Source organism: Globicephala melas, chromosome 1, assembly GCF_963455315.2.
Source record: "Globicephala melas chromosome 1, mGloMel1.2, whole genome shotgun sequence".
NCBI classification, from domain to species: Eukaryota; Metazoa; Chordata; class Mammalia; order Artiodactyla; family Delphinidae; genus Globicephala; species Globicephala melas.
In genome coordinates this window covers 71142960-71166466 of record NC_083314.1, presented here as the reverse complement: position 1 = coordinate 71166466, position 23507 = coordinate 71142960, and the positions used below count along the sequence as shown (strand labels likewise).

Here is a 23507-nt window from a genome sequence, read left to right as displayed (position 1 = left end):
CTTCCACGCCCCACAGCCCACTCACACACCCCGCCCTTCCCCCCAGCCTGGAGGCTCGGACCCCTCTCCCCGCCACCTGCCCCTTGTATCCCAGGCCCGACTGTCAAATGTCCTGCCCGGAAGTCTCACTTCTGCCAGCGCTCCTCAGACTCACCCTACTCCAGGCCCACTCCGCCCCCTGATCTGACCCACCCGCACACACGTGCCGGGCCGGGTACCACCACCACACCAAGCTTCTGCTGAGCCCCTGCCTGAGCGGCCAGCCGCTCTCCCGGGCCAGGTCCCCGCCAGCCCAACACCTCTCGCTCCTGCCCGTGCTCCAGCCAGACACCCCAGGTCCTTCCTCGCACCTCCCAGCACGCGGCCCACCGCCGCCCTCTCTCCATGGGCTCGTTCTGCTCCGTTCCCTAGCCCGCGTGGGGTGGCCACCGACCACGGCCACAAACACCTTCATCCCACACTGTCAGCCACCCCCAAGGCACCGGCAAGGGCGTTCAGGAAACCTGCTGCGGTGTTGCGAAGCACCCGTCTGCCCACCGGTGCTCCTTTCCACAGGGGATCCGGCGCTGTCAGAAGGCACCGCGTGTGACAGCGCCGTCGGTGCCGCCGCCGCTGTCGCCGTGGGGGAGAAGCAGTGCTGCTGGAGAGTCCAAACACCGGCGGGGGCGTTTGCTCGTGGACACAGCCTCGGCGGGGAGAGGCGCCGCCCCGGCCATTCGTGTTTGGGGCTGAGGCAAGCGTGTGAAAACGAAGACACGGGACGTCGAAGGCCTCGAGTGGGCGCGCGCCAGTGCGGCCAAAAGGTCTGGCCGGGCAGGGAGGGTGGACGTTGCCTGGCAGGGCTTGGGCTGCAGGTGCAGGGCACCGGGCGGCTGTTGTCGGGCAGGGCGCGACGCCGAGGCCGCGGAGCAAGCGTGGCCTAAAAGTGGGATGTGGACGGTGTCAGGTAGAGAGGAAGAAGAAAGGCTTCCCTGACCGGGAATCGAACCCGGGCCGCGGCGGTGAGAGCGCCGAATCCTAACCACTAGACCACCAGGGAGCGTCGGGCTCTACCACGGCTCCTGCTCGACCCATAGCAGCCGCTCGGCGCCACCTTGGCGCCAAGACCCGGCCTTTCCAAGTCCAGCCACGCGCCGCCCCTGGCAATCCACGTGTCCTCCCGTCCTTCCTGCTCGCAGCACCCTCAGAACACTGCGCGCCTGCTTCTCGCACACACAAGAAGAGCCGCTAGGGCCGCCGAGCTCCCTGCTCCCAGCTCTCCCTCACAGGCCCCCGGCCGGCCGGCCGGCCGGCCGCCCGCGGAGCGCGGCAAAAGGTCAGTCCGCTGCGTTGGCCGGGAATCGAACCCGGGTCAACTGCTTGGAAGGCAGCTATGCTCACCACTATACCACCAACGCTGCACAGCCCGGGCCGCCCCGAGACGCCGGCACCGGGCTCGCCCGAGCGCACTCTCGTCGCCGCTTCCTCCTCCCCCTCCTCCTCCTCCTCCTCCTCCGACTCCTTCTCTTCCGACTCCTCCTCCTTCTCTTCCTCCTTCTGCTCCCCTTTCTCTTCCTCGTCCTCCTCCTCCTCCTCAGCCGCCGCCGCCGCCGCTTGGAGCAGCCCTGCCCCGACGCCACGCCGGCCGGCAGCTCTGTGACGTCACAGACGCCACCAAGGCCCCCCGGCGCCCCACCCGCGCCAGCCCCACGAAGCTGCCCTAGACCACCCGCCCGATCGCCTCAGGGTGGCGCTCTCGCTGCCTTGCTGCTCCAGGTCCCTCGGCTCCACGCCGCGGCCCGCCCCCGCCCCCGGCGCACGCATCTTCCAGCACCCCGGCTCGCCAAAGCCCTTCTCCACCCGGCGCCTGGCCAGGCCACTTCCCGCACCGACAGGGAACGGCACTCATCCGCCTCCCACCCGTCCCGGCAGCTGGGCACCTATGCAGCTGTGCATAGCTGCGCAGCCTTGCGTCGCGACGCAAGGAGCCCACGGAGACAGCCACTTTGGGCGGGCCGCAACGTCATCGAGAGCTTGTGGTGTCCAGAGGAGGCCGTCGCTCGGCCGTGGCGACTGAGTGCCCGGCGACGAGGAAGGGCTGGAGGGGGTCGAGGGTGGGCAGGCTGGGCACGCGCTGGGGCCCTGCGCCTCGCTGGAGGACGGAGGGCACAGGGCGGACAAGCAGGGTCCTTGGGAGATAGGCGGCGGGACAGAGAGCGGCGCCAGCCACCAAAAGGGGGCGTGTTGCCTCCCCGTCGGGGAATCGAACCCCGGTCTCCCGCGTGACAGGCGGGGATACTCACCACTATACTAACGAGGACGGCGGCCACCGCCCCCGCGCCCGGACGCTCTCGGGCTGACTGCCGACGCCTCCCCCTGCCCTCCGGCCCCCTGCCCACCACGGGCGCCCGGCACGTGCCCGAGCCGACCCAACGCCACACCAACCGCGTCCTCCAAAGCAGCAGCCCCCGACCCGACAGGGACCCGGACCCGAGTGGCGCTGAAAGCTCCGAGTGCGCGCTGCCTATTGCCTCCGACGAGGGGATCGCGCCGGGAGGAGGGGGCCCGAGACCGAAAGCAAGGCTGCGAGGAGGGGGTGGGCGCGCGCCTGGCCATGGCCGGCGAGGAGAGGCGCGGGTGGGGGCCGGCGGCAGGGGCTGGCAAGACGCGGCCCGGCTCCGTCCGGGGCCAGGGCTGGGCGAGGACGCCACCGCGGCGGAGCCAGGCGCGTCGTCTGGCCTTGCTCCCCGTCGGCCGCCGCGCGCCCGCTCCGTCGCTCCCCCACACGGCCGCGCGCCTGGCGCGGAGCACCGCGTCCCGCCAAGGGCACCGGGCTGCGCGTCGCGTCGGGTCCCAGCCAGCCGAACGGCCACGCGCACGCCCAGGCCCGCCGTCAGGATGGCCGAGCGGTCTAAGGCGCTGCGTTCAGGTCGCAGTCTCCCCTGGAGGCGTGGGTTCGAATCCCACTCCTGACAAGCCAGCCTTTTGGCCCGCCCGACAAACGCACCCGGCCCTATGGCAGCGCTTTACTGCCTTCCAGTCCGTTCGCGCCTTGCACTCTTGCCGCCTCTCCAAACTGCGGCCCGGACATCCACGCCTCTCAGACGCGGGGCCTTCTCAGCCACGGCCGCGGGCCTGGCAGAAACGGCCCGCTACGAACCCTCCGGCCACGGGCTTTCCGGAAAAACGCCCTCCCCGCCAGCTCCTACGCCCCCTCCTACCTGCACCCACACCGGGAAGCCCTTCAGTCCTTCGCAGCACATCTTTCCTCACCTGCTGGCGGCTGCTGCTGCTGGTCTTCCTGCCTGCCTGCCTGCCTGCCTGCCTGCCTGCCTTCGCCCCTCCCACCCACGGCCTCTCCCCCGCCCCACCCCGCCCCCACCACCGCCACACGCAGAACGGCCGCGTGTGGAAAGCCCTCCACGCCTCGCCCGCCCTCCGACTTCTGCCTGGTGAACAGCGGACTCGTTCTCACAGCCTTCCTTCCACTTCCGCCAGCAGCAGCTCTCCCTCTTTCCAACATCCTGTCCTTCCCGCCAGACCCAACGGCCTGCCTGCCCATTCCATTCCCTCCACAGCCACAGCGAGGTGGCCGCCGACAGCGTCCTGACTGCCTTGTGGTGCGTGCCCTCGGTGCTTTTTCGCCTTGGGACCCTGGCCGGACCACACCTGCCTGCCTGCCTGGCTGCGTCGGAGCCGGGCGGCGGCTGAGAGGAACGTCGGTGCTCAGCCGCACCGGCCACGCCTCGCCTGCCCTGACCGGGATTCGGGCGCGGGCCAGGCCGGTTCGCCTCCTGGCTTCGCCTGGCGACACCGACAGTCAATCGGCTCCGTGGACGGCAGAGAAAGCGCAGGACGGGCCGAGCCCGTGGACGGCAGAGAAAGCGCAGGACGGGCCGAGCCCGCCTGCGTCCCTCCATCCTTCGGTGCTTCCGACCGCCTCGCGCCCTGGGGTCGCCAGAGTGCCTGGAGCCTCTCATTCAGGTGGCCCGTCGGCCTCCTGCTCAAATGGAGCCCATGCCCACGCGGCGAGCAGTGACCAGGGTCCGGCGGTTGGCGGCGAGCGCCGCTGGGGCAGCGGCGGGCGCCGGCGGCCATCGGTGCATGGGTGGTTCAGTGGTAGAATTCTCGCCTGCCACGCGGGAGGCCCGGGTTCGATTCCCGGCCCATGCAGACGCAGCGTCCCCTTTTGGTGCCCGCAGCCCCAAAGCGGAGCTGGGTTTCCCAGGTGCCACACTCAAGGCACCCGTCCTGCAACAGCTCGCTCACCACCGTACCTTCCCGGCCCCTGTCCTTCCCACGCAGACGCCCCCACCCCACACACACCCGGGAGCCAGGCCTCCAGGACCTGACACCTCGCGGGCTGAGCCACTCTTTCGCCCAGACCCTTCCTTGTCCTTGTTCTCTTCCTGACCCCGACCCCGCTTGTGTCCCGCTTGTCACCGTAAGGAACACCCCACACTGGCACCCGCACAGCCCAACCTCTTCACCTTTCGCCACGTGTCCAAGCTCTCTGCCTCACTCTGCCCCCACTCCGAAAATTATACTATCTTTGCACAACCAGCAGCAAGCAAGTCGCCACCTCTGGGAGCGATACATCCCAGTTTCCTAGAGAGTCCCAAAAGCGCTCACTTGCACGAGGAGTTCCAAAGAAGTCCACACTATCATCGCAGACTACACTCTAGATTCACGTTTTGACCCTCAACAGAAACACGTTTCCAACACCGGCCCGCTCCTCCACCGCTACTGCCACCAGCACCATCAGCACGACAAACACCACCCCCTCCCCTGAACCTCTGCTCCCACCAACAGCATCAGCCCTCGGGACAGCACCCCCAGCACCACCACCTCAGCCTCCTGCCTATTCCCACAAACACCCCCCTCCCCCCTCCTATCTCGCCACTTTTCCCCCCGATCCTTTCCAAATCCTACGTTGTCAAGGATCCTGCCCTTGCCTCTGTCCCGTTGCCCTGTTTTCCCCTTCGTCGTCTTCTCCTTTTCGTAGCAGTATGGTTGGTTTAAACATTGTGTTACTTTCAGGTGTACAGCAAAGTGATTCAGTTATATGTCCTTTTCCAGGTTATTTTCCGTTATACGTTATCACGACACATGAATACAGTTCCCTGTGCTGTACGGTAAATCCTTGTTGCTTGTGTGCTTTATGTATAGTATTTCCTCTCTGTTAATCACAGCTCCGGAATTTCCCCTGCCCTACACTTTCCCCTTGGGTAACGAACAGTGTGTTTTCTATGTCTGTGTGTCTGTCTCTCTTTGGCACATACGTTCGTTTGTAGTACGCTTTAGAGTCCCCGTATCTTTGTGCTTCTCTGCCTGACTTACGTCGCTAAGTGTAATATACTCTAGGTCCCTCCTTCTTGGTGCAAATGGCAGTATCTCACTCTTTTGTATGGCTGAGTAATATTCCACAGTACATATATATCACGTCTTCCCGTGCCAGCCATCGGTTGATGGGCACTTGGGTTTTGTCCATGTCTTGGCTGTGGCCCGTAGTGCTGCTGTGAACATGGGGGTGCATGGATCTATTCAAATGACAGTTTCTCTCCTCTGCCGATGTGTACCCACGATGGGGATTGCTGGATCATATGAGAGCCCCTATTTCACCTATTTCTTTAGTGTGTTGTTTTTATTTATGCATTTAATATTTATTTATTCATTTACTTACTTACTTATAAGAACGACTAGCTGTAATTTTGGAAGAAAAGTTGATTAACAATATGGAGTTAGTTTCAGGTGCACAGCAAAGCAGATACTGTTTCCCATGTCTAATAACGTTTCAGATTGCTTTCCATGATAGCTTACTACACGACATTGAATATCATTCCCTGTGTTATACTGGAAATCCTTGTTGCTTATGTCTTTTTTTTTTTTTTTTTTTTTGCAGTACGCGGGCCTCTCACTGCTGTGGCCTCTCCCGTTGCGGAGCACAGGCTCCGGACGCGCAGGCTCAGCGGCCATGGCTCACGGGCCCAGCCGCTCCGCGGCATGTGGGATCTTCCCGGACCGGGGCACGAACCCGTGTCCCCTGCATCGGCAGGCGGACTCTCAACCACTGCGCCACCAGGGAAGCCCCCTGCTTATGTCTTTTATATGAAGTACGGTGTATCTGTTCATCGCAGCTCCTAATTTATGTCTCCACCCCTCCCTTTCTCCTTGGGTAACCATCAGTGTGTTTTCTCTGTCTGGGAGTCTGTTTCTCTTTTGCACATACATTCTTTTCTATTACGTTTTAGATTCCACGTATCTTTGTGCTTCTCTGTCAGACTTACTTCACCAAGTGTAATAATCTCTAGGACCATCCTTAGTGTGGCAAATGGCAATATTTCATTTTCTGAAATGGCTGAGTAATACTCCCCAGTACATATATACCACATCCTTTTCTCTCAGCCGACTGCTGATGGGCACATGGGTTTTTTCTGTGTCTTGGCTGTGGCACGTAGCGCAGCTACAAACACGGGGGTGCGTGGATCTCTCCAAACAACAGTTTTTCTCTTTGGCGGCTGTGTACCCACGACGGGGATTGCTGGATCATCTGATGGCTCAGTTCCTCCTATTTATTTATTTATATATTTATTTATTTACTTACTTACTTTTAAGGATTAGTACTTGTGGTTTAGGAAGAAGAGTTGAGTAACCACATGGAGTTAGTTTCAGGTGTACAGCAAAGGGGATACTGTTTTCCATGTCTAATATTGTTTCAGATTGATTTCCAGTATAGGTTATTGCAGGATATTGAATATCATTCCCTGTGTTATTCTGTAAATCCTTGTTGCTTATCTCCTTTATATGAAGTACTGTGTATCGGTTCATCGAGCTCCTAATTTATCCCTCCACCCCTCCTTTCTCCCTCGGGTAACCATCACTGCGTTTTCCAGGTCTGTGAGCCTGTTTCTGTTTCGCACATAGATTCAGTGGTAGTACTTTTGAGATTCCACGTATCTTTGTGTTTCTCTGTCGGACATACTTCACGAAGCGTAATATTCTCGGGGAGCAGTCTTGTGGCAGCAAATGGCAATAGTTCATTCTTTTTTATTGATGGCTGAGTGATAGCTCGTACTACATAGATACGACCTCTTCTTGTACTGGCCACCCGTTGACGGGCACTTGGGTTTTTTTCCGTGTCTTGGCTAGTGCAAATAGTGCCGCTGTGAACATGGAGGTGCCTGGGCCTTTCTGAACTCTTGTTTCGCCATTTCCGGGTACGTACCCAGGAGTGGGATTGCTGGATCAGACGGGACTTCTCCCTTGGCCTCTTTCAACCTCAACCCCTCCTCCCCCCACCCCCGCCGCCACACACACCTGAGGCTGGATGGTTTCTCCCGATGAGAGGTGATGTGTGTCTCTGGGGCAGTAGAATGCCCCCACCCGATTCGGACCCCCACCTAGCCCCTGTGGTGCACTCCGTTTCTGTTGTTCTCTTGCCCGCCTCCTACCCACCGCCCCCAGTAACAACCCATTGCTTGGCCTGACCACCTTGCCGCACAGCACACCAGTCTGGGGCGCTCACCCGCCACCCCACCGCGAAGGGGTCCTCTCCCACCATCTTCCACGCCCCACAGCCCACTCACACACCCCGCCCTTCCCCCCAGCCTGGAGGCTCGGACCCCTCTCCCTGCCACCTGCCCCTTGTATCCCAGGCCCGACTGTCAAATGTCCTGCCCGGAAGTCTCACTTCTGCCAGCGCTCCTCAGACTCACCCTACTCCAGGCCCACTCCGCCCCCTGATCTGACCCACCCGCACACACGTGCCGGGCCGGGTACCACCACCACACCAAGCTTCTGCTGAGCCCCTGCCTGAGCGGCCAGCCGCTCTCCCGGGCCAGGTCCCCGCCAGCCCAACACCTCTCGCTCCTGCCCGTGCTCCAGCCAGACACCCCAGGTCCTTCCTCGCACCTCCCAGCACGCGGCCCACCGCCGCCCTCTCTCCATGGGCTCGTTCTGCTCCGTTCCCTAGCCCGCGTGGGGTGGCCACCGACCACGGCCACAAACACCTTCATCCCACACTGTCAGCCACCCCCAAGGCACCGGCAAGGGCGTTCAGGAAACCTGCTGCGGTGTTGCGAAGCACCCGTCTGCCCACCGGTGCTCCTTTCCACAGGGGATCCGGCGCTGTCAGAAGGCACCGCGTGTGACAGCGCCGTCGGTGCCGCCGCCGCTGTCGCCGTGGGGGAGAAGCAGTGCTGCTGGAGAGTCCAAACACCGGCGGGGGCGTTTGCTCGTGGACACAGCCTCGGCGGGGAGAGGCGCCGCCCCGGCCATTCGTGTTTGGGGCTGAGGCAAGCGTGTGAAAACGAAGACACGGGACGTCGAAGGCCTCGAGTGGGCGCGCGCCAGTGCGGCCAAAAGGTCTGGCCGGGCAGGGAGGGTGGACGTTGCCTGGCAGGGCTTGGGCTGCAGGTGCAGGGCACCGGGCGGCTGTTGTCGGGCAGGGCGCGACGCCGAGGCCGCGGAGCAAGCGTGGCCTAAAAGTGGGATGTGGACGGTGTCAGGTAGAGAGGAAGAAGAAAGGCTTCCCTGACCGGGAATCGAACCCGGGCCGCGGCGGTGAGAGCGCCGAATCCTAACCACTAGACCACCAGGGAGCGTCGGGCTCTACCACGGCTCCTGCTCGACCCATAGCAGCCGCTCGGCGCCACCTTGGCGCCAAGACCCGGCCTTTCCAAGTCCAGCCACGCGCCGCCCCTGGCAATCCACGTGTCCTCCCGTCCTTCCTGCTCGCAGCACCCTCAGAACACTGCGCGCCTGCTTCTCGCACACACAAGAAGAGCCGCTAGGGCCGCCGAGCTCCCTGCTCCCAGCTCTCCCTCACAGGCCCCCGGCCGGCCGGCCGGCCGGCCGCCCGCGGAGCGCGGCAAAAGGTCAGTCCGCTGCGTTGGCCGGGAATCGAACCCGGGTCAACTGCTTGGAAGGCAGCTATGCTCACCACTATACCACCAACGCTGCACAGCCCGGGCCGCCCCGAGACGCCGGCACCGGGCTCGCCCGAGCGCACTCTCGTCGCCGCTTCCTCCTCCCCCTCCTCCTCCTCCTCCTCCTCCGACTCCTTCTCTTCCGACTCCTCCTCCTTCTCTTCCTCCTTCTGCTCCCCTTTCTCTTCCTCGTCCTCCTCCTCCTCCTCAGCCGCCGCCGCCGCCGCCGCTTGGAGCAGCCCTGCCCCGACGCCACGCCGGCCGGCAGCTCTGTGACGTCACAGACGCCACCAAGGCCCCCCGGCGCCCCACCCGCGCCAGCCCCACGAAGCTGCCCTAGACCACCCGCCCGATCGCCTCAGGGTGGCGCTCTCGCTGCCTTGCTGCTCCAGGTCCCTCGGCTCCACGCCGCGGCCCGCCCCCGCCCCCGGCGCACGCATCTTCCAGCACCCCGGCTCGCCAAAGCCCTTCTCCACCCGGCGCCTGGCCAGGCCACTTCCCGCACCGACAGGGGACGGCACTCATCCGCCTCCCACCCGTCCCGGCAGCTGGGCACCTATGCAGCTGTGCATAGCTGCGCAGCCTTGCGTCGCGACGCAAGGAGCCCACGGAGACAGCCACTTTGGGCGGGCCGCAACGTCATCGAGAGCTTGTGGTGTCCAGAGGAGGCCGTCGCTCGGCCGTGGCGACTGAGTGCCCGGCGACGAGGAAGGGCTGGAGGGGGTCGAGGGTGGGCAGGCTGGGCACGCGCTGGGGCCCTGCGCCTCGCTGGAGGACGGAGGGCACAGGGCGGACAAGCAGGGTCCTTGGGAGATAGGCGGCGGGACAGAGAGCGGCGCCAGCCACCAAAAGGGGGCGTGTTGCCTCCCCGTCGGGGAATCGAACCCCGGTCTCCCGCGTGACAGGCGGGGATACTCACCACTATACTAACGAGGACGGCGGCCACCGCCCCCGCGCCCGGACGCTCTCGGGCTGACTGCCGACGCCTCCCCCTGCCCTCCGGCCCCCTGCCCACCACGGGCGCCCGGCACGTGCCCGAGCCGACCCAACGCCACACCAACCGCGTCCTCCAAAGCAGCAGCCCCCGACCCGACAGGGACCCGGACCCGAGTGGCGCTGAAAGCTCCGAGTGCGCGCTGCCTATTGCCTCCGACGAGGGGATCGCGCCGGGAGGAGGGGGCCCGAGACCGAAAGCAAGGCTGCGAGGAGGGGGTGGGCGCGCGCCTGGCCATGGCCGGCGAGGAGAGGCGCGGGTGGGGGCCGGCGGCAGGGGCTGGCAAGACGCGGCCCGGCTCCGTCCGGGGCCAGGGCTGGGCGAGGACGCCACCGCGGCGGAGCCAGGCGCGTCGTCTGGCCTTGCTCCCCGTCGGCCGCCGCGCGCCCGCTCCGTCGCTCCCCCACACGGCCGCGCGCCTGGCGCGGAGCACCGCGTCCCGCCAAGGGCACCGGGCTGCGCGTCGCGTCGGGTCCCAGCCAGCCGAACGGCCACGCGCACGCCCAGGCCCGCCGTCAGGATGGCCGAGCGGTCTAAGGCGCTGCGTTCAGGTCGCAGTCTCCCCTGGAGGCGTGGGTTCGAATCCCACTCCTGACAAGCCAGCCTTTTGGCCCGCCCGACAAACGCACCCGGCCCTATGGCAGCGCTTTACTGCCTTCCAGTCCGTTCGCGCCTTGCACTCTTGCCGCCTCTCCAAACTGCGGCCCGGACATCCACGCCTCTCAGACGCGGGGCCTTCTCAGCCACGGCCGCGGGCCTGGCAGAAACGGCCCGCTACGAACCCTCCGGCCACGGGCTTTCCGGAAAAACGCCCTCCCCGCCAGCTCCTACGCCCCCTCCTACCTGCACCCACACCGGGAAGCCCTTCAGTCCTTCGCAGCACATCTTTCCTCACCTGCTGGCGGCTGCTGCTGCTGGTCTTCCTGCCTGCCTGCCTGCCTGCCTGCCTGCCTGCCTTCGCCCCTCCCACCCACGGCCTCTCCCCCGCCCCACCCCGCCCCCACCACCGCCACACGCAGAACGGCCGCGTGTGGAAAGCCCTCCACGCCTCGCCCGCCCTCCGACTTCTGCCTGGTGAACAGCGGACTCGTTCTCACAGCCTTCCTTCCACTTCCGCCAGCAGCAGCTCTCCCTCTTTCCAACATCCTGTCCTTCCCGCCAGACCCAACGGCCTGCCTGCCCATTCCATTCCCTCCACAGCCACAGCGAGGTGGCCGCCGACAGCGTCCTGACTGCCTTGTGGTGCGTGCCCTCGGTGCTTTTTCGCCTTGGGACCCTGGCCGGACCACACCTGCCTGCCTGCCTGGCTGCGTCGGAGCCGGGCGGCGGCTGAGAGGAACGTCGGTGCTCAGCCGCACCGGCCACGCCTCGCCTGCCCTGACCGGGATTCGGGCGCGGGCCAGGCCGGTTCGCCTCCTGGCTTCGCCTGGCGACACCGACAGTCAATCGGCTCCGTGGACGGCAGAGAAAGCGCAGGACGGGCCGAGCCCGTGGACGGCAGAGAAAGCGCAGGACGGGCCGAGCCCGCCTGCGTCCCTCCATCCTTCGGTGCTTCCGACCGCCTCGCGCCCTGGGGTCGCCAGAGTGCCTGGAGCCTCTCATTCAGGTGGCCCGTCGGCCTCCTGCTCAAATGGAGCCCATGCCCACGCGGCGAGCAGTGACCAGGGTCCGGCGGTTGGCGGCGAGCGCCGCTGGGGCAGCGGCGGGCGCCGGCGGCCATCGGTGCATGGGTGGTTCAGTGGTAGAATTCTCGCCTGCCACGCGGGAGGCCCGGGTTCGATTCCCGGCCCATGCAGACGCAGCGTCCCCTTTTGGTGCCCGCAGCCCCAAAGCGGAGCTGGGTTTCCCAGCTGCCACACTCAAGGCACCCGTCCTGCAACAGCTCGCTCACCACCGTACCTTCCCGGCCCCTGTCCTTCCCACGCAGACGCCCCCACCCCACACACACCCGGGAGCCAGGCCTCCAGGACCTGACACCTCGCGGGCTGAGCCACTCTTTCGCCCAGACCCTTCCTTGTCCTTGTTCTCTTCCTGACCCCGACCCCGCTTGTGTCCCGCTTGTCACCGTAAGGAATACCCCACACTGGCACCCGCACAGCCCAACCTCTTCACCTTTCGCCACGTGTCCAAGCTCTCTGCCTCACTCTGCCCCCACTCCGAAAATTATACTATCTTTGCACAACCAGCAGCAAGCAAGTCGCCACCTCTGGGAGCGATACATCCCAGTTTCCTAGAGAGTCCCAAAAGCGCTCACTTGCACGAGGAGTTCCAAAGAAGTCCACACTATCATCGCAGACTACACTCTAGATTCACGTTTTGACCCTCAACAGAAACACGTTTCCAACACCGGCCCGCTCCTCCACCGCTACTGCCACCAGCACCATCAGCACGACAAACACCACCCCCTCCCCTGAACCTCTGCTCCCACCAACAGCATCAGCCCTCGGGACAGCACCCCCAGCACCACCACCTCAGCCTCCTGCCTATTCCCACAAACACCCCCCTCCCCCCTCCTATCTCGCCACTTTTCCCCCCGATCCTTTCCAAATCCTACGTTGTCAAGGATCCTGCCCTTGCCTCTGTCCCGTTGCCCTCTTGTTTTCCCCTTCGTTGTCTTCTCCTTTTCGTAGCAGTATGGTTGGTTTAAACATTGTGTTACTTTCAGGTGTACAGCAAAGTGATTCAGTTATATGTCCTTTTCCAGGTTATTTTCCGTTATACGTTATCACGACACATGAATACAGTTCCCTGTGCTGTACGGTAAATCCTTGTTGCTTGTGTGCTTTATGTATAGTATTTCCTCTCTGTTAATCACAGCTCCGGAATTTCCCCTGCCCTACACTTTCCCCTTGGGTAACGAACAGTGTGTTTTCTATGTCTGTGTGTCTGTCTCTCTTTGGCACATACGTTCGTTTGTAGTACGCTTTAGAGTCCCCGTATCTTTGTGCTTCTCTGCCTGACTTACGTCGCTAAGTGTAATATACTCTAGGTCCCTCCTTCTTGGTGCAAATGGCAGTATCTCACTCTTTTGTATGGCTGAGTAATATTCCACGGTACATATATATCACGTCTTCCCGTGCCAGCCATCGGTTGATGGGCACTTGGGTTTTGTCCATGTCTTGGCTGTGGCCCGTAGTGCTGCTGTGAACATGGGGGTGCATGGATCTCTTCAAATGACAGTTTCTCTCCTCTGCTGATGTGTACCCACGATGGGGATTGCTGGATCATATGAGAGCTCGTATTTCACATATTTCTTTAGTGTGTTGCTTTTATTTATGCATTTAATATTTATTCATTTACTTACTTACTAATAAGAACTACTAGCTGTAATTTTGGAAGAAAAGTTGATTAATGATATTGAGTTAGTTTCAGGTGCACAGCAAAGCGGATTCTGTTTTCCATGTCTAATAATGTTTCAGATTGCTTTCCATGATAGCTTACTACACGATATTGAATATCATTCCCTGTGTTATACTGTAAATCCTTGTTGCTTGTGTTTGTTTTTTTTTTTTTTTCTATAGTACGCGGGCCTCTCACTGCTGTGGCCTCTCCCGTTGCGGAGCACAGGCTCCGGACGCGCAGGCTCAGCGGCCATGGCTCACGGGCCCAGCCGCTCCGCGGCATGTGGGATCTTCCCGGACCGGGGCACGAACCCGTGTCCCCTGCATCGGCAGGCGGACTCTCAACCACTGCGCCACCAGGGAAGCCCCCTGCTTATGTCTTTTATATGAAGTACGGTGTATCTGTTCATCGCAGCTCCTAATTTATGTCTCCACCCCTCCCTTTCTCCTTGGGTAACCATCAGTGTGTTTTCTCTGTCTGGGAGTCTGTTTCTCTTTTGCACATACATTCTTTTCTATTACGTTTTAGATTCCACGTATCTTTGTGCTTCTCTGTCAGACTTACTTCACCAAGTGTAATAATCTCTAGGACCATCCTTAGTGTGGCAAATGGCAATATTTCATTTTCTGAAATGGCTGAGTAATACTCCCCAGTACATATATACCACATCCTTTTCTCTCAGCCGACTGCTGATGGGCACATGGGTTTTTTCTGTGTCTTGGCTGTGGCACGTAGCGCAGCTACAAACACGGGGGTGCGTGGATCTCTCCAAACAACAGTTTTTCTCTTTGGCGGCTGTGTACCCACGACGGGGATTGCTGGATCATCTGATGGCTCAGTTCCTCCTATTTATTTATTTATATATTTATTTATTTACTTACTTACTTTTAAGGATTAGTACTTGTGGTTTAGGAAGAAGAGTTGAGTAACCACATGGAGTTAGTTTCAGGTGTACAGCAAAGGGGATACTGTTTTCCATGTCTAATATTGTTTCAGATTGATTTCCAGTATAGGTTATTGCAGGATATTGAATATCATTCCCTGTGTTATTCTGTAAATCCTTGTTGCTTATCTCCTTTATATGAAGTACTGTGTATCGGTTCATCGAGCTCCTAATTTATCCCTCCACCCCTCCTTTCTCCCTCGGGTAACCATCACTGCGTTTTCCAGGTCTGTGAGCCTGTTTCTGTTTCGCACATAGATTCAGTGGTAGTACTTTTGAGATTCCACGTATCTTTGTGTTTCTCTGTCGGACATACTTCACGAAGCGTAATATTCTCGGGGAGCAGTCTTGTGGCAGCAAATGGCAATAGTTCATTCTTTTTTATTGATGGCTGAGTGATAGCTCGTACTACATAGATACGACCTCTTCTTGTACTGGCCACCCGTTGACGGGCACTTGGGTTTTTTTCCGTGTCTTGGCTAGTGCAAATAGTGCCGCTGTGAACATGGAGGTGCCTGGGCCTTTCTGAACTCTTGTTTCGCCATTTCCGGGTACGTACCCAGGAGTGGGATTGCTGGATCAGACGGGACTTCTCCCTTGGCCTCTTTCAACCTCAACCCCTCCTCCCCCCACCCCCGCCGCCACACACACCTGAGGCTGGATGGTTTCTCCCGATGAGAGGTGATGTGTGTCTCTGGGGCAGTAGAATGCCCCCACCCGATTCGGACCCCCACCTAGCCCCTGTGGTGCACTCCGTTTCTGTTGTTCTCTTGCCCGCCTCCTACCCACCGCCCCCAGTAACAACCCATTGCTTGGCCTGACCACCTTGCCGCACAGCACACCAGTCTGGGGCGCTCACCCGCCACCCCACCGCGAAGGGGTCCTCTCCCACCATCTTCCACGCCCCACAGCCCACTCACACACCCCGCCCTTCCCCCCAGCCTGGAGGCTCGGACCCCTCTCCCTGCCACCTGCCCCTTGTATCCCAGGCCCGACTGTCAAATGTCCTGCCCGGAAGTCTCACTTCTGCCAGCGCTCCTCAGACTCACCCTACTCCAGGCCCACTCCGCCCCCTGATCTGACCCACCCGCACACACGTGCCGGGCCGGGTACCACCACCACACCAAGCTTCTGCTGAGCCCCTGCCTGAGCGGCCAGCCGCTCTCCCGGGCCAGGTCCCCGCCAGCCCAACACCTCTCGCTCCTGCCCGTGCTCCAGCCAGACACCCCAGGTCCTTCCTCGCACCTCCCAGCACGCGGCCCACCGCCGCCCTCTCTCCATGGGCTCGTTCTGCTCCGTTCCCTAGCCCGCGTGGGGTGGCCACCGACCACGGCCACAAACACCTTCATCCCACACTGTCAGCCACCCCCAAGGCACCGGCAAGGGCGTTCAGGAAACCTGCTGCGGTGTTGCGAAGCACCCGTCTGCCCACCGGTGCTCCTTTCCACAGGGGATCCGGCGCTGTCAGAAGGCACCGCGTGTGACAGCGCCGTCGGTGCCGCCGCCGCTGTCGCCGTGGGGGAGAAGCAGTGCTGCTGGAGAGTCCAAACACCGGCGGGGGCGTTTGCTCGTGGACACAGCCTCGGCGGGGAGAGGCGCCGCCCCGGCCATTCGTGTTTGGGGCTGAGGCAAGCGTGTGAAAACGAAGACACGGGACGTCGAAGGCCTCGAGTGGGCGCGCGCCAGTGCGGCCAAAAGGTCTGGCCGGGCAGGGAGGGTGGACGTTGCCTGGCAGGGCTTGGGCTGCAGGTGCAGGGCACCGGGCGGCTGTTGTCGGGCAGGGCGCGACGCCGAGGCCGCGGAGCAAGCGTGGCCTAAAAGTGGGATGTGGACGGTGTCAGGTAGAGAGGAAGAAGAAAGGCTTCCCTGACCGGGAATCGAACCCGGGCCGCGGCGGTGAGAGCGCCGAATCCTAACCACTAGACCACCAGGGAGCGTCGGGCTCTACCACGGCTCCTGCTCGACCCATAGCAGCCGCTCGGCGCCACCTTGGCGCCAAGACCCGGCCTTTCCAAGTCCAGCCACGCGCCGCCCCTGGCAATCCACGTGTCCTCCCGTCCTTCCTGCTCGCAGCACCCTCAGAACACTGCGCGCCTGCTTCTCGCACACACAAGAAGAGCCGCTAGGGCCGCCGAGCTCCCTGCTCCCAGCTCTCCCTCACAGGCCCCCGGCTGGCCGGCCGGCCGGCCGCCCGCGGAGCGCGGCAAAAGGTCAGTCCGCTGCGTTGGCCGGGAATCGAACCCGGGTCAACTGCTTGGAAGGCAGCTATGCTCACCACTATACCACCAACGCTGCACAGCCCGGGCCGCCCCGAGACGCCGGCACCGGGCTCGCCCGAGCGCACTCTCGTCGCCGCTTCCTCCTCCCCCTCCTCCTCCTCCTCCTCCTCCGACTCCTTCTCTTCCGACTCCTCCTCCTTCTCTTCCTCCTTCTGCTCCCCTTTCTCTTCCTCGTCCTCCTCCTCCTCCTCAGCCGCCGCCGCCGCCGCCGCTTGGAGCAGCCCTGCCCCGACGCCACGCCGGCAGCTCTGTGACGTCACAGACGCCACCAAGGCCCCCCGGCGCCCCACCCGCGCCAGCCCCACGAAGCTGCCCTAGACCACCCGCCCGATCGCCTCAGGGTGGCGCTCTCGCTGCCTTGCTGCTCCAGGTCCCTCGGCTCCACGCCGCGGCCCGCCCCCGCCCCCGGCGCACGCATCTTCCAGCACCCCGGCTCGCCAAAGCCCTTCTCCACCCGGCGCCTGGCCAGGCCACTTCCCGCACCGACAGGGGACGGCACTCATCCGCCTCCCACCCGTCCCGGCAGCTGGGCACCTATGCAGCTGTGCATAGCTGCGCAGCCTTGCGTCGCGACGCAAGGAGCCCACGGAGACAGCCACTTTGGGCGGGCCGCAACGTCATCGAGAGCTTGTGGTGTCCAGAGGAGGCCGTCGCTCGGCCGTGGCGACTGAGTGCCCGGCGACGAGGAAGGGCTGGAGGGGGTCGAGGGTGGGCAGGCTGGGCACGCGCTGGGGCCCTGCGCCTCGCTGGAGGACGGAGGGCACAGGGCGGACAAGCAGGGTCCTTGGGAGATAGGCGGCGGGACAGAGAGCGGCGCCAGCCACCAAAAGGGGGCGTGTTGCCTCCCCGTCGGGGAATCGAACCCCGGTCTCCCGCGTGACAGGCGGGGATACTCACCACTATACTAACGAGGACGGCGGCCACCGCCCCCGCGCCCGGACGCTCTCGGGCTGACTGCCGACGCCTCCCCCTGCCCTCCGGCCCCCTGCCCACCACGGGCGCCCGGCACGTGCCCGAGCCGACCCAACGCCACACCAACCGCGTCCTCCAAAGCAGCAGCCCCCGACCCGACAGGGACCCGGACCCGAGTGGCGCTGAAAGCTCCGAGTGCGCGCTGCCTATTGCCTCCGACGAGGGGATCGCGCCGGGAGGAGGGGGCCCGAGACCGAAAGCAAGGCTGCGAGGAGGGGGTGGGCGCGCGCCTGGCCATGGCCGGCGAGGAGAGGCGCGGGTGGGGGCCGGCGGCAGGGGCTGGCAAGACGCGGCCCGGCTCCGTCCGGGGCCAGGGCTGGGCGAGGACGCCACCGCGGCGGAGCCAGGCGCGTCGTCTGGCCTTGCTCCCCGTCGGCCGCCGCGCGCCCGCTCCGTCGCTCCCCCACACGGCCGCGCGCCTGGCGCGGAGCACCGCGTCCCGCCAAGGGCACCGGGCTGCGCGTCGCGTCGGGTCCCAGCCAGCCGAACGGCCACGCGCACGCCCAGGCCCGCCGTCAGGATGGCCGAGCGGTCTAAGGCGCTGCGTTCAGGTCGCAGTCTCCCCTGGAGGCGTGGGTTCGAATCCCACTCCTGACAAGCCAGCCTTTTGGCCCGCCCGACAAACGCACCCGGCCCTATGGCAGCGCTTTACTGCCTTCCAGTCCGTTCGCGCCTTGCACTCTTGCCGCCTCTCCAAACTGCGGCCCGGACATCCACGCCTCTCAGACGCGGGGCCTTCTCAGCCACGGCCGCGGGCCTGGCAGAAACGGCCCGCTACGAACCCTCCGGCCACGGGCTTTCCGGAAAAACGCCCTCCCCGCCAGCTCCTACGCCCCCTCCTACCTGCACCCACACCGGGAAGCCCTTCAGTCCTTCGCAGCACATCTTTCCTCACCTGCTGGCGGCTGCTGCTGCTGGTCTTCCTGCCTGCCTGCCTGCCTGCCTGCCTGCCTGCCTTCGCCCCTCCCACCCACGGCCTCTCCCCCGCCCCACCCCGCCCCCACCACCGCCACACGCAGAACGGCCGCGTGTGGAAAGCCCTCCACGCCTCGCCCGCCCTCCGACTTCTGCCTGGTGAACAGCGGACTCGTTCTCACAGCCTTCCTTCCACTTCCGCCAGCAGCAGCTCTCCCTCTTTCCAACATCCTGTCCTTCCCGCCAGACCCAACGGCCTGCCTGCCCATTCCATTCCCTCCACAGCCACAGCGAGGTGGCCGCCGACAGCGTCCTGACTGCCTTGTGGTGCGTGCCCTCGGTGCTTTTTCGCCTTGGGACCCTGGCCGGACCACACCTGCCTGCCTGCCTGGCTGCGTCGGAGCCGGGCGGCGGCTGAGAGGAACGTCGGTGCTCAGCCGCACCGGCCACGCCTCGCCTGCCCTGACCGGGATTCGGGCGCGGGCCAGGCCGGTTCGCCTCCTGGCTTCGCCTGGCGACACCGACAGTCAATCGGCTCCGTGGACGGCAGAGAAAGCGCAGGACGGGCCGAGCCCGTGGACGGCAGAGAAAGCGCAGGACGGGCCGAGCCCGCCTGCGTCCCTCCATCCTTCGGTGCTTCCGACCGCCTCGCGCCCTGGGGTCGCCAGAGTGCCTGGAGCCTCTCATTCAGGTGGCCCGTCGGCCTCCTGCTCAAATGGAGCCCATGCCCACGCGGCGAGCAGTGACCAGGGTCCGGCGGTTGGCGGCGAGCGCCGCTGGGGCAGCGGCGGGCGCCGGCGGCCATCGGTGCATGGGTGGTTCAGTGGTAGAATTCTCGCCTGCCACGCGGGAGGCCCGGGTTCGATTCCCGGCCCATGCAGACGCAGCGTCCCCTTTTGGTGCCCGCAGCCCCAAAGCGGAGCTGGGTTTCCCAGCTGCCACACTCAAGGCACCCGTCCTGCAACAGCTCGCTCACCACCGTACCTTCCCGGCCCCTGTCCTTCCCACGCAGACGCCCCCACCCCACACACACCCGGGAGCCAGGCCTCCAGGACCTGACACCTCGCGGGCTGAGCCACTCTTTCGCCCAGACCCTTCCTTGTCCTTGTTCTCTTCCTGACCCCGACCCCGCTTGTGTCCCGCTTGTCACCGTAAGGAACACCCCACACTGGCACCCGCACAGCCCAACCTCTTCACCTTTCGCCACGTGTCCAAGCTCTCTGCCTCACTCTGCCCCCACTCCGAAAATTATACTATCTTTGCACAACCAGCAGCAAGCAAGTCGCCACCTCTGGGAGCGATACATCCCAGTTTCCTAGAGAGTCCCAAAAGCGCTCACTTGCACGAGGAGTTCCAAAGAAGTCCACACTATCATCGCAGACTACACTCTAGATTCACGTTTTGACCCTCAACAGAAACACGTTTCCAACACCGGCCCGCTCCTCCACCGCTACTGCCACCAGCACCATCAGCACGACAAACACCACCCCCTCCCCTGAACCTCTGCTCCCACCAACAGCATCAGCCCTCGGGACAGCACCCCCAGCACCACCACCTCAGCCTCCTGCCTATTCCCACAAACACCCCCCTCCCCCCTCCTATCTCGCCACTTTTCCCCCCGATCCTTTCCAAATCCTACGTTGTCAAGGATCCTGCCCTTGCCTCTGTCCCGTTGCCCTCTTGTTTTCCCCTTCGTCGTCTTCTCCTTTTCGTAGCAGTATGGTTGGTTTAAACATTGTGTTACTTTCAGGTGTACAGCAAAGTGATTCAGTTATATGTCCTTTTCCAGGTTATTTTCCGTTATACGTTATCACGACACATGAATACAGTTCCCTGTGCTGTACGGTAAATCCTTGTTGCTTGTGTGCTTTATGTATAGTATTTCCTCTCTGTTAATCACAGCTCCGGAATTTCCCCTGCCCTACACTTTCCCCTTGGGTAACGAACAGTGTGTTTTCTATGTCTGTGTGTCTGTCTCTCTTTGGCACATACGTTCGTTTGTAGTACGCTTTAGAGTCCCCGTATCTTTGTGCTTCTCTGCCTGACTTACGTCGCTAAGTGTAATATACTCTAGGTCCCTCCTTCTTGGTGCAAATGGCAGTATCTCACTCTTTTGTATGGCTGAGTAATATTCCACGGTACATATATATCACGTCTTCCCGTGCCAGCCATCGGTTGATGGGCACTTGGGTTTTGTCCATGTCTTGGCTGTGGCCCGTAGTGCTGCTGTGAACATGGGGGTGCATGGATCTCTTCAAATGACAGTTTCTCTCCTCTGCTGATGTGTACCCACGATGGGGATTGCTGGATCATATGAGAGCTCGTATTTCACGTATTTCTTTAGTGTGTTGCTTTTATTTATGCATTTAATATTTATTCATTTACTTACTTACTAATAAGAACTACTAGCTGTAATTTTGGAAGAAAAGTTGATTAATGATATTGAGTTAGTTTCAGGTGCACAGCAAAGCGGATTCTGTTTTCCATGTCTAATAATGTTTCAGATTGCTTTCCATGATAGCTTACTACACGATATTGAATATCATTCCCTGTGTTATACTGTAAATCCTTGTTGCTTATGTTTTTTTTTTTTTTTTTTTCTATAGTACGCGGGCCTCTCACTGCTGTGGCCTCTCCCGTTGCGGAGCACAGGCTCCGGACGCGCAGGCTCAGCGGCCATGGCTCACGGGCCCAGCCGCTCCGCGGCATGTGGGATCTTCCCGGACCGGGGCACGAACCCGTGTCCCCTGCATCGGCAGGCGGACTCTCAACCACTGCGCCACCAGGGAAGCCCCCTGCTTATGTCTTTTATATGAAGTACGGTGTATCTGTTCATCGCAGCTCCTAATTTATGTCTCCACCCCTCCCTTTCTCCTTGGGTAACCATCAGTGTGTTTTCTCTGTCTGGGAGTCTGTTTCTCTTTTGCACATACATTCTTTTCTATTACGTTTTAGATTCCACGTATCTTTGTGCTTCTCTGTCAGACTTACTTCACCAAGTGTAATAATCTCTAGGACCATCCTTAGTGTGGCAAATGGCAATATTTCATTTTCTGAAATGGCTGAGTAATACTCCCCAGTACATATATACCACATCCTTTTCTGTCAGCCGACTGCTGATGGGCACATGGGTTTTTTCTGTGTCTTGGCTGTGGCACGTAGCGCAGCTACAAACACGGGGGTGCGTGGATCTCTCCAAACAACAGTTTTTCTCTTTGGCGGCTGTGTACCCACGACGGGGATTGCTGGATCATCTGATGGCTCAGTTCCTCCTATTTATTTATTTATATATTTATTTATTTACTTACTTACTTTTAAGGATTAGTACTTGTGGTTTAGGAAGAAGAGTTGAGTAACCACATGGAGTTAGTTTCAGGTGTACAGCAAAGGGGATACTGTTTTCCATGTCTAATATTGTTTCAGATTGATTTCCAGTATAGGTTATTGCAGGATATTGAATATCATTCCCTGTGTTATTCTGTAAATCCTTGTTGCTTATCTCCTTTATATGAAGTACTGTGTATCGGTTCATCGAGCTCCTAATTTATCCCTCCACCCCTCCTTTCTCCCTCGGGTAACCATCACTGCGTTTTCCAGGTCTGTGAGCCTGTTTCTGTTTCACACATAGATTCAGTGGTAGTACTTTTGAGATTCCACGTATCTTTGTGTTTCTCTGTCGGACATACTTCACGAAGCGTAATATTCTCGGGGAGCAGTCTTGTGGCAGCAAATGGCAATAGTTCATTCTTTTTTATTGATGGCTGAGTGATAGCTCGTACTACATAGATACGACCTCTTCTTGTACTGGCCACCCGTTGACGGGCACTTGGGTTTTTTTCCGTGTCTTGGCTAGTGCAAATAGTGCCGCTGTGAACATGGAGGTGCCTGGGCCTTTCTGAACTCTTGTTTCGCCATTTCCGGGTACGTACCCAGGAGTGGGATTGCTGGATCAGACGGGACTTCTCCCTTGGCCTCTTTCAACCTCAACCCCTCCTCCCCCCACCCCCGCCGCCACACACACCTGAGGCTGGATGGTTTCTCCCGATGAGAGGTGATGTGTGTCTCTGGGGCAGTAGAATGCCCCCACCCGATTCGGACCCCCACCTAGCCCCTGTGGTGCACTCCGTTTCTGTTGTTCTCTTGCCCGCCTCCTACCCACCGCCCCCAGTAACAACCCATTGCTTGGCCTGACCACCTTGCCGCACAGCACACCAGTCTGGGGCGCTCACCCGCCACCCCACCGCGAAGGGGTCCTCTCCCACCATCTTCCACGCCCCACAGCCCACTCACACACCCCGCCCTTCCCCCCAGCCTGGAGGCTCGGACCCCTCTCCCCGCCACCTGCCCCTTGTATCCCAGGCCCGACTGTCAAATGTCCTGCCCGGAAGTCTCACTTCTGCCAGCGCTCCTCAGACTCACCCTACTCCAGGCCCACTCCGCCCCCTGATCTGACCCACCCGCACACACGTGCCGGGCCGGGTACCACCACCACACCAAGCTTCTGCTGAGCCCCTGCCTGAGCGGCCAGCCGCTCTCCCGGGCCAGGTCCCCGCCAGCCCAACACCTCTCGCTCCTGCCCGTGCTCCAGCCAGACACCCCAGGTCCTTCCTCGCACCTCCCAGCACGCGGCCCACCGCCGCCCTCTCTCCATGGGCTCGTTCTGCTCCGTTCCCTAGCCCGCGTGGGGTGGCCACCGACCACGGCCACAAACACCTTCATCCCACACTGTCAGCCACCCCCAAGGCACCGGCAAGGGCGTTCAGGAAACCTGTTGCGGTGTTGCGAAGCACCCGTCTGCCCACCGGTGCTCCTTTCCACAGGGGATCCGGCGCTGTCAGAAGGCACCGCGTGTGACAGCGCCGTCGGTGCCGCCGCCGCTGTCGCCGTGGGGGAGAAGCAGTGCTGCTGGAGAGTCCAAACACCGGCGGGGGCGTTTGCTCGTGGACACAGCCTCGGCGGGGAGAGGCGCCGCCCCGGCCATTCGTGTTTGGGGCTGAGGCAAGCGTGTGAAAACGAAGACACGGGACGTCGAAGGCCTCGAGTGGGCGCGCGCCAGTGCGGCCAAAAGGTCTGGCCGGGCAGGGAGGGTGGACGTTGCCTGGCAGGGCTTGGGCTGCAGGTGCAGGGCACCGGGCGGCTGTTGTCGGGCAGGGCGC

General features: G+C 61.7%; 15 non-coding genes across 15 annotated transcripts; 6 read left to right on the top strand and 9 right to left on the bottom strand.

Annotated features, from left to right (window-relative positions):
• Positions 1–967: 967 nt before the first annotated feature.
• On the bottom strand, positions 968–1039 carry TRNAE-CUC (transfer RNA glutamic acid (anticodon CUC)). Its single transcript has one exon. It is a non-coding gene; the product is annotated as a tRNA-Glu (tRNA).
• A 286-nt stretch (positions 1040–1325) lies between these two features.
• Positions 1326–1397, bottom strand: TRNAG-UCC (transfer RNA glycine (anticodon UCC)). Its single transcript has one exon. It is a non-coding gene; the product is annotated as a tRNA-Gly (tRNA).
• Positions 1398–2227: 830 nt separating this feature from the next.
• TRNAD-GUC (transfer RNA aspartic acid (anticodon GUC)) lies at positions 2228–2299 on the bottom strand. The gene has a single exon. It is a non-coding gene; the product is annotated as a tRNA-Asp (tRNA).
• Positions 2300–2871: 572 nt separating this feature from the next.
• TRNAL-CAG (transfer RNA leucine (anticodon CAG)) lies at positions 2872–2954 on the top strand. The gene has a single exon. It is a non-coding gene; the product is annotated as a tRNA-Leu (tRNA).
• A 1127-nt stretch (positions 2955–4081) lies between these two features.
• On the top strand, positions 4082–4152 carry TRNAG-GCC (transfer RNA glycine (anticodon GCC)). The gene has a single exon. It is a non-coding gene; the product is annotated as a tRNA-Gly (tRNA).
• Positions 4153–8507: 4355 nt separating this feature from the next.
• Positions 8508–8579, bottom strand: TRNAE-CUC (transfer RNA glutamic acid (anticodon CUC)). Its single transcript has one exon. It is a non-coding gene; the product is annotated as a tRNA-Glu (tRNA).
• A 286-nt stretch (positions 8580–8865) lies between these two features.
• TRNAG-UCC (transfer RNA glycine (anticodon UCC)) lies at positions 8866–8937 on the bottom strand. The gene has a single exon. It is a non-coding gene; the product is annotated as a tRNA-Gly (tRNA).
• An 833-nt stretch (positions 8938–9770) lies between these two features.
• On the bottom strand, positions 9771–9842 carry TRNAD-GUC (transfer RNA aspartic acid (anticodon GUC)). Its single transcript has one exon. It is a non-coding gene; the product is annotated as a tRNA-Asp (tRNA).
• Positions 9843–10414: 572 nt separating this feature from the next.
• On the top strand, positions 10415–10497 carry TRNAL-CAG (transfer RNA leucine (anticodon CAG)). The gene has a single exon. It is a non-coding gene; the product is annotated as a tRNA-Leu (tRNA).
• Positions 10498–11624: 1127 nt separating this feature from the next.
• TRNAG-GCC (transfer RNA glycine (anticodon GCC)) lies at positions 11625–11695 on the top strand. Its single transcript has one exon. It is a non-coding gene; the product is annotated as a tRNA-Gly (tRNA).
• Positions 11696–16047: 4352 nt separating this feature from the next.
• Positions 16048–16119, bottom strand: TRNAE-CUC (transfer RNA glutamic acid (anticodon CUC)). The gene has a single exon. It is a non-coding gene; the product is annotated as a tRNA-Glu (tRNA).
• Positions 16120–16405: 286 nt separating this feature from the next.
• Positions 16406–16477, bottom strand: TRNAG-UCC (transfer RNA glycine (anticodon UCC)). Its single transcript has one exon. It is a non-coding gene; the product is annotated as a tRNA-Gly (tRNA).
• Positions 16478–17306: 829 nt separating this feature from the next.
• On the bottom strand, positions 17307–17378 carry TRNAD-GUC (transfer RNA aspartic acid (anticodon GUC)). Its single transcript has one exon. It is a non-coding gene; the product is annotated as a tRNA-Asp (tRNA).
• Positions 17379–17950: 572 nt separating this feature from the next.
• Positions 17951–18033, top strand: TRNAL-CAG (transfer RNA leucine (anticodon CAG)). The gene has a single exon. It is a non-coding gene; the product is annotated as a tRNA-Leu (tRNA).
• Positions 18034–19160: 1127 nt separating this feature from the next.
• On the top strand, positions 19161–19231 carry TRNAG-GCC (transfer RNA glycine (anticodon GCC)). The gene has a single exon. It is a non-coding gene; the product is annotated as a tRNA-Gly (tRNA).
• The last annotated feature ends 4276 nt before the right edge of the window (positions 19232–23507 follow it).